This window comes from Corvus kubaryi, unplaced genomic scaffold (assembly GCF_017639235.1).
Source record: "Corvus kubaryi isolate FWS band 111438036 unplaced genomic scaffold, C.kubaryi_AGA036_p1.0 37301, whole genome shotgun sequence".
Lineage (NCBI taxonomy): Eukaryota > Metazoa > Chordata > Aves > Passeriformes > Corvidae > Corvus > Corvus kubaryi.
In genome coordinates this window covers 1,467,670-1,476,765 of record NW_024581094.1, presented here as the reverse complement: position 1 = coordinate 1,476,765, position 9,096 = coordinate 1,467,670, and the positions used below count along the sequence as shown (strand labels likewise).

The following is a 9,096-nucleotide window of genomic DNA, read 5'->3' as shown; positions in this document are numbered from 1 at the left end:
ATATCCTGTCCCTGAGCATGGATCCAACACATCCCAGATATCCTGTCCCTGAGCACGGATCCAATCCCATCCCCCATCAAAGCACCCACCATAACCTAACATGAAATCCAATGTGAAAATCCAATGTACAGCCTTCAAATGCTCCAATCAGTGATGGAAATCTGGGAATTGAGGAACCATCATCCCCAGAGAACACCAAACCTCAAGACTTTAGAGTCAAACGCTGGGCTCCCAAATCCCCGTTCGCTTTTGCGTTATCCCAAGGCACCAGAGCACGATGCTGAAGGGGAACTCTCAAACTTCCTTCCCAAAATGTCACCAGCAGAAGTGCTGCTCTCCCCACAGACCCTTTTATCACTTCCCACCAGGAATATCACAAGTCCTGAGCAGGATCCAGACCGGCAGCTCTCAGCCCAATTTGCTGCCGATTAAACGAAGTTTTGCCATTCCCAGCCAGCACAGCTCCAAGGGCTTTTCCCTCAGACCTCCACCCTGGAGCCACAGTGGGTGGGGACAGACATTCCCAAGGCTGGGAAAGCAGCCCCTGTGCATCCTGGGACAGGACCAGCTAATTAAATTGATTAGCTCATCGATTAGGAAATCGAGGAAATCATGGAGAGAGCTCTAATGGAGGAGGAATGCAGAGGAACTATTCATGGGAAAAGGAGATGTGATTTCTTTCCCCCCCCCAATTACAGGGGCACACAGGTAGATCCAAACCCTTTCCCACAACTGTCCAGACTTCTGAACCAGGACCCTCCTCCCAAAGAAAGGATCAGAGAAATTAAAGCAGCAACCAGAGAGCAAGAGCAGACTTCCAAAAAGGAACCAGAGCAGAACAGAACAAGAGCAGGAAGGGTTAAAACAGAGATTCCAGAAGGAGCCAGGAGCCTCCTCTGCCTGATCACAGGGAACTCAGCCCATCAAATCCCTCAGCAGCAAAATCTCACCTCGATTCCAGCACAAATCCCATCCCTAGCCTGGTTTCTGCAGGAGTTTCCCTTTGACCAGCACTAATCGAAAGGAATGTTTGTTTTTTGTCTTACTAAAAATAGTCCTTGGACTTAAAACATGATGGGGCCCAGGCAAGATGGGCTCTGTGGTAGAACCTCAGCTCTGGAATTCCCCCTCCCCTGGAAGGCTGGGAAGAGCCAGGGTACATCTCCAGACCTATTTTCTCCAGCCTTCCTCCAAAGCCTGAGGCTCAGATGGCAGAGGCTGGGAGAAAACAGGCTGGAATTGGGATTTTGCTAAGTCATGGCAGCACGTACAGCTAAATATACCATGGACATGGGGACTTTCTGGCAAGTCCATACAAAAATAAAGCTCTGAAAAAATGTCAGAGGCTATTCTAGACTTCCAGGCTTTCAAAACACTTCTAGGGATAAAAACGAAATGCCCCGAGTTTGCTTTTCTTAACATCTCTTTCATCCTCTTTAATACCAGGTGTTGTCCAATAGAAGAAATTCTTTTGGACAGGACACAGAAAAACACATTTTTCATGTATGTAAATTTTCAGTTCTGTACCAGACACAGAATCTTCCACCAAGGAGCAACTTTGGTGCCGTGTGAAGCCATGTGGGATATTGGGAAGCAATTCCTGGCTGGGAGGGTGGGGAGGCCCTGGGATGGATTTCCCAGAGAAGCTGTGGCTGTCCCTGGATCCCTGGAAGTGTCCAAGGCCAGGTTGGATGGGGCTTGGAGAACCCTGGGACAATGGAAGGTGTCCCTGTGGAGCTGGATGAATTTTAAGGTCCAGCCCAAACAGTTTGAAATTCTATGAAATCAAAGAAGTTTATAAAAACAGATGGGCAAAAGTGACCAAAAGGTAAAGCTGTCACAGCCTTACACTCAGCACAACGTGCAATTGCCCATTTGCTTTAAAAACTCTTCCTTTGCCCTCAAGAATATAAAGAACGTGACAAATTGGCTCCATTCCTGAAGCAGTCCTGCAGATGTGGCTAACTCCCACATTTCCCTGCTCACAGGGCAGGGGACAGAGCTGCTGCTCAGGCCTCAGTCACATCAGGGCTGTGTCACCCTGAACTGGGTCACCCGTGTGCCACCACCCAGGACAGCTGGCAGCGTCTGAGTGTCCCTGCACAGGGAACACCCACGTGCCCAGGAGGATGTGAACAGCAGCTGGTGCAAGGTGTGGGCGCAGCAGCTCGGCCCAGACGGGCGTCACTGGAGCTCCAGTTCAAAGCATGGCTTTGTGTCATTACTGCAGCCGCTCATCTGGTGGGGCTTTGCCACGGATCAGGCTCCAAAATCCATGGAAGCACTTGGCTCTCTCCTGGCTCATGGAATCAAAAGTAGTTTGGGTTAGAAGGGACCTTAAAGCCCACCCAAGGCCACCCCCTGCCATGGGCAGGGACACCTCCCACTATCCCAGGGTGCTCCAAGCCCCGTCCAACCTGGCCTCGGGCACTTCCAGGGATGGCGAGTCCATATCCTCTCTGGAAAACCCATTCCAGGGCCTCGCCACCTTCACAGGGGGGAATTTTCCCCTCACATCCAATCCAGGCCTGCTCCATCAGTTTGAAGCCTTTTCCCTTGTCCTGTCCCTCAATTCCTGATGCAACCTCAGCAGCCCCAGTGCCAAAGCCAACACGGTGTCAGCCCGATGCCCACTCTGAACCCAAACACTTCAAAGCAGAAAATTCAAAGCTCGATGGAGAAAAAGGGATAAAGATAATTCAGAGCTTCAGTGGCTGCAGGGTTAGAGGAGGCAGCTGGGCCAGTTGTGACAGTGAGACACAGAATCATCCACCTTGATGTTCACTCCAGGGAAAAAGAACCTGGATCTGGCACCGCTGGAGAGCATGAGGCTGCCTGGGAAGCACCAACACAACACCAAGGGCACCACCAGGGAGACACAGAGAGGGGAAGGGAGAAGGTGACACCTATTTCTGTACAAAAACCAACCAAGAGACACCCACAGAGGTGGGCAGGAAATAAAAGCCATGAACATTCCCAGAAACACAACCAATAAAGCGCTGCACGTCTCTATACTAAGCAAAGCTCATGCCACAGGAACAACGCAGAACTTAAACCCATAATCTATGAAATATTAGTAAATATTGTCATTTTAAACCACTCCTACTTGGTTTACTTGTGGGACAGCACCTGTGTGAGATGACAAACTTGTTACCAAAGCAGTGATGGTGTGCTGAGGATGAAACTGCAGCTGCTCTGAGACCTGGAGCTCACTGCCCTCATGGGCCTCTTCTAACTCAGGATATTCCAGGGTTCTGTGAGCCTTGACCCACGAGGAAATGCTGGCCAGACCCTCCACTGCTGCACAGAACCACAGGAAATTAAGCAATTCAAACCAAGCCAGAAACCAGGATGCAATTATTAATTATTAGAGAGCAAATAATGCGCTCTGGAAACTGGTTTTAGGTTGGGAAAGGTGGGGAATCAACCACTGATGGCAGAAATTAAGGATTACATCCATAGCTTGAATATTTTGGAGTTTACATCCCACCCAGTCTCTATCAAGACACTTTGGAGATGAACCTTCCAAGCTCTCAAAGTCTTTTCTCTTCTGAAACCTCTGTGTGAATTTGTTCAGAAATTAAACCCTGAGTCTGAGATGCACTGGGAGGTTTCTCCAGCTGTAAGGCTGCTGGCTGCCAGCCCAAATTCCAGGATTTCTGGTAGAATTTGTACCAATTTTATCTGTTATTGTCCACATGGAGATGAACAAGCCCGGTACAGTCACTGACACAAGACAAACCTCACCCACAACTCCAATCTAATAAAAAAAGCTGAGCACCAACCACAAAACAACAAGAAAAATGTGGAATTTACTCTGCATTTCCTTTGGAAAAGCTCAGTGAAGCTTTGACACAGCTTCTTACAAACACGGTCAGTATGTACTGACACCTTGCCTTGAGTTCTGCTCATCTGGGGAAAAAATTCCACTGCTGTGACAAAGCTCAAATAACAGAGACATCGGTTCCCTTCCCAGGACAAGATTGCGGGAAGCAGCAGCTGGAACAGGCTGAGCTGCCTTCCTGGAGGCAAAGCAAATATTACACTGCAGAGATAAGTCACAGTGAAGTGACAGCGAAATCCAAGGGCTCCTCGGAGGACGCCATCCAAAGAATGAAGTTGTTTACATCCACAAGCAGCTCCGACCGAGGGAATCTTCCCTCCAGCCTGTAGTTACATAGGGAATTTTATTTAAAAACCCATCCAGTTTAATCTGCATTAGGTCTCCAAGGAAATGGCTGGCTGCTGGATGAAGCCAGGCTGTCACAAGCTCTGGTGTGGCTGTCGGGATGCTCCGTTGGGATAAGGAGGGATGGGAACGCGGCCGCTGCCCGCCTGCCCCGCGCGGTGCCACGGCCACGCTCGCCCCGCTGGCTCCCAACCAGGGCTCTGCTCAGGCAAAATCCTGACTAAGCAGGACAAACAGAAATAGACCCCAGCCAAAAAGGCTTATTATAGGCTTATTATAGGCTTAATATTCCTAAAAATAGCTGGATAGGCAGGGAACTGGATGGGCACTGTCGCATCGCCGCTTCCTCGGTCGCTGTTTAGTTGGGAAAGTTTAAATTCCTGCTGGGATGGAGGAGCTATGTGAGTCCAGCCTGCATTAGGGACAAATTGAATAAAGAGGCTTTTTCTGAGGTTTTTTGAACCAGCAATGATCCAGAGCTCAGTCAAACCCTACAGGAATGGAGCCCAGGATGAAGCTCTTCCCGCTGCACATCCCTCGATGCAGGAACTGGCCCGGAGGGAAACCCCTCAGTGATGGATGGGCAAAGGGACAAGGTCGTGTTGCTGCCTTCAGAAAGGAAAACTCCACAGGCACAGGTGAGATACTAAAACCCCACTGATTTCAGACCTCCCATTTCAGCTGCCACGTGTCCATATCCCACTGAAAGGGAACCCCCCAGAACCTGCTGCCAGGTACCAACCGGGCACATTCAGCTGCTTTTTGTTCACCTGTTTTGTTCTCCTCCCCTAGTCCTGCTGCCAGACAGTTCTCCCCAAACAAACCATCCCAAACCACACCTACACCCTCCCCGTGCTCAGCTGAAACCACAATTCCAGCCCCCCCCCCCCCCAGCCCCGAGTTACCCGACGGCCACCGGCTGCATCCGAGCGGCTCCTCCCGGGTGGCCCTGGCAGGACCTGGAGCAGCCTGGGGACAGCTCAGGGAGGCAGCAGCTCACAGTTAATCAGCTTTGATTTCCCAGGAGTTGGATCTGGGGCTGAATGAAAAAACACCCCCGAACGTCAGCGGCTCAAGGCCGGGATCACATGGATGGGGCGGCACAAACCCCATTCCGGCTGTCAGGGCTGCTCCAACCCCGCCGGAGCGGGGCCACCAGGGACACCCAGGCTCCCCAAAATGTCCTTTGTAGGGGCTGCTCTGACCAGCACCCCACAAGTGACACCCGAGGACTCGGTGAGCTAGCACAGATATCTGATTGAAAATGGTGCTGCTTTCTCACACACACCCTGCAAGGTTTTAAATATAGATCGCTGCCCATAAGAACAACATCCAGGCCCAAAAAGGAACAGTATAAATAAGACAAAGACTTCCTGACTTTCCCAGGACAGCCTATGGCACAGTCCCTGGCCATAAAACACCCACTACCACTATTTATTTTTCTCATTTTAGAAGCTCAATTTAGCAGGGCAGCGGTTTACTACAAATACACTTGGAATGGATTAAAAAAAAAAAAACAACATCAAACCCAAAACCTGAGACATGATTCAGTATTTTCAGCCTAAACCCAAGACTTATCCAGCTCTCTAAGGCTCATCACAATTCAAATAAGCTGCTTTGATAAATTATAGTTCTGCCCCTCCCCAACACCTGCAATTCTGTTATTATTACGGGTAATATTATCATTATTATTATTATTGGTAATAAGGTGTTTTTTTCACTGCTGGGTTTGTATCCAGCTATTATGTAAGAGAATGCTGGGATCATTGGCATAAATATTTGGAAATAAAGGCAAATGATGGTGTCTTAAAAAAAAAAAAAAAATCCACCTGAGGTGTGAAGAGCATGGGAGGAGTTTGCCCCAAAGGAAAACTGCTGGATCACGCAGGGATGCACAAACCCGTGCAGATCCAGGTTTCACCCCGATCGGGGAGGATAAAACCCTCCCAGGGTTGACTTTCCCAATGGTGTGACTCAAAGGGAGCTCCCAGCCAGGCAGCCAGCGAAAACAGTAATTACTGCTGTGTCCCAGGCCCCAATTAATGACGGTGTCCGAAGTAAATGGGATGTGCCCGTGGGTGCCGGCTCCGAGTCCCTTTCCCGTCACGCAGGCGGTGATGCTGGACAGGCACAGCCCCTGTCCCCAGGGACACCCAGGCTCCCCAAAACGGCCCTTGTAGGGACTGCTCTGACCAGCAGCTCCCAGTGAAACCACCCTGGGGATCCCTGTGTCATTCACCACCGGAATCTGCCTGAAAATTCATCTCTGGAGTCAGACACAAAATCATGGAATGGTTTGGGTGGGAAGGACCTTAAATCCCATCCAGTGCCACCCCTGCCACGGGCAGGGACACCTCCCACTGTCCCAGGTTGCTCCAAGCCCTGTCCAGCCTGGCCTTGGACACTTCCAGGGATGGAGCAGCCACAGCTTCTCTGGGAAACCTGTGCCAGGGCCTCAGCAACCTCACAGGGAGGAGTTTATTCCAAATATCCAAACCCTTCCTCTTTTAGTTTAAAACCCTCCCCTTTTTCCATTTCATTATCTGCCTGTGGAAAAAGCCACGTGCCCCTGGTGGGGGGGTGGAACTGGATGAGCTTTAAGGTCCTTCCAACCCAAAATCCCATCCCGTGATTCTGTAAAATCCGTTTGCCAGGGCCAACATTCCCATTGTCACCCAACCCATTCACACAACTCCTGGCAGAGGGAGAAGGAAGAAATGAATCCTGCTGGGGGCAAAAATAGCAATAAAAATTTGGGACACCAGCTCTGTCTGTCAGGTGACACAGGCCGAGGTCAAAAGCCATTTTCCTGGTGAACCCTTCCAACCTCCCTGGGGCCTGGGTCAAACCCTTTTGCACAACCAACTTGATTTTCACTTCCAACTCTCCCTGAATCCCTCTTCCCTCTACTCAAGCCCCAGGAGCAGCACAGTGGGGATGTGAAACAACTCGTGGTTTACATCTCTTCCTATCTCCTCGTTGAAACAGCCCCTTGGAACCAAATAAATTAACAGTTCATTATTCACCTGCCCAAATGAAGGGCTGGTTTCAAAAGCATTACGTGTGATGTGGCACGACACCGAAATTATAAATAAGTGGGGGTGGGGGAGGGAACAGGAACAGGGAAAATCTATCAGCTTGGACACCTCCCTCCTAAAATCTTTTACAGTTTTTCTCATTATCTATGAGCCACATCGTGAGATGCCATCCAAAATAAAACTATTTCAGCTGTGCCACCTCAGGTGTTCCCTGGGTTATGTCACCAACAGCTTCTCTTCCCATATAAAATCAAATTCCATGGGAATTGTTCATCAGTTTTTGCAAGGAGAGTCGGAGCAAAGTTTTCCCTGCTCCCTGCCCTGTTTGTGTCCCTCTGTTTACACAACCTCCACTCCTTGGAACAGCAAAGCCCCAACCAGGAGCACAAGGAGCAGCCCAGGAAAGGGAACAGGGACAACCCCAAAAGGATCAGCTCTGAAGCCAAACCCCCTGAAAATACAGGAACAGAGGCAGGAATGCAGCAGATTCCAAAATGGGATTAGGGTCAGTGAGATTATTCAATTCAGCTTTCTGAACACAGACAGGATTAATTATTAGAAGGCAACTCAATTTTGGAGCATTTGAAGTTTCCCATTCTGCTTCCAGCTTAGCTCATTTCCCGTCTCTACAGTCAAAGACCTGGGAACTACAGAGGTTCAGAAAGGTCAGAATTCCCTCCCACGGAGGATCCTGAATCCAGAAGAGAAATGCCATGGATCGATGCATTTCTCAGGCTGAAGGTGCTCACAGGGCTCACCATAGACTCTCACTCCTCAGAGACAGCCCTGGAGTTCCCACTGATCCATTTTTAACAGGACAAACCGCCCCATGGACACACACACTCTACAGCCAGGAGCAGCTCCTGCTCACTGGAGGGTCTGGAGACTCCCAGAGGAAGCTGGAAAGGATGGAGCTTTTTGTGTGCTGTTGTTTTTGAGGATGTAGAGGAGACTACACGGAGGGTTTACAGTCGGGGGGGGAAAAAAAAAAAGAACTGGAATTACTTAATGCTGACAACGTGGCTCAGGGACACCCAGGACACCTCCAGGTGACATCCCAAGGCACAGGAACATGGACAAGATGGATTAAGGGAGTGCTGAGAACTTGGGCCTTGGTAAATGAATCCTCCAAGAGCATCAGGACTCACTCAGAAGCACCAGGAGATGCCTCCCCTCCTCTCTGCTGTTATTTGGCTGCTCTTCACCAGGCAGGAAGCAGAGAAATCCCAAATATAAGCACGGATTGGGATCTGTCAGGGCATGTTCCACATGAAACCGACACCACAGAGAATTAGGAGTCAATCTGGGTAATGTTTTCCCTTTTTGTTTGCTTTGCTGCAGTAAGTGGTGATTTTCTCTGCGGTGGCCACACCTCCTGTAAAGGGACTACTCCGAATATGCTCGTGGGGCCGGGCATGGCATTCCCAGGAAAAAGAGAATTCCACTCTTCCTGGAATCAGAAACCCACATGCAAGTCCAATTCAAGGAGCTTGGCCCATATTCCACACCGTATTTTATTCCTACAGTAAGGAATTATTATCATTATTGGAGCCCCTCACGACTGGATTTGTGAATTGCCCAACAACAATGGCTCAGGAATCTGTTTATGTGGCTCAGAAAAACACAATAAACGAAGTGCAAACCCAACCCAGCCTCCCCCTCAGCAATTCACTCCTTATTTCAAGTCAAGTGAAACAGACACTATCTATTAGTCACAGCCCCAGATTGGGCTATTTTTACCCCAAAATAAGATTCCAGACTTAAAGGCCCTACTTCCCCCTCCTCAGCCAAGGGAACTACCCTGGCAGTACCCACAGGTGAGGAGGAGGAAGAGGAGGAAGAGGAGGAAGAGGAGGAAGAGGAGGAAGA

The 9,096-nt window shown here is 49.6% G+C and overlaps 1 protein-coding gene and 1 long non-coding RNA gene across 6 annotated transcripts in view; one reads left to right on the top strand and one right to left on the bottom strand.

Moving 5' to 3' along the window:
- The window catches only part of FBXL20 (F-box and leucine rich repeat protein 20), a 37,958-nt gene that overhangs the window by 25,469 nt on the left and 3,393 nt on the right, over positions 1-9,096 (bottom strand). Inside the window, exon 1 of one of the 5 annotated variants that reach the window (XM_042027998.1) lies at positions 5,095-5,199. The exons of the other annotated variants lie outside the window; for them this stretch is intronic. The gene's annotated coding sequence lies outside the window, so the exon portion shown is untranslated. Of the gene's footprint in view, positions 1-5,094; positions 5,200-9,096 lie in introns of those variants that run through there. 5 annotated transcript variants of the gene reach the window in all.
- The window catches only part of LOC121664600, a 5,019-nt gene continuing 426 nt past the window's right edge, over positions 4,504-9,096 (top strand). Inside the window, exons 1-2 of the long non-coding RNA XR_006016043.1 lie at positions 4,504-4,827; positions 7,359-9,096. The exon at positions 7,359-9,096 is cut by the window's right edge and continues 426 nt beyond it. This is a non-coding gene — a long non-coding RNA (uncharacterized LOC121664600). The remainder of the gene's footprint in view (positions 4,828-7,358) is intronic.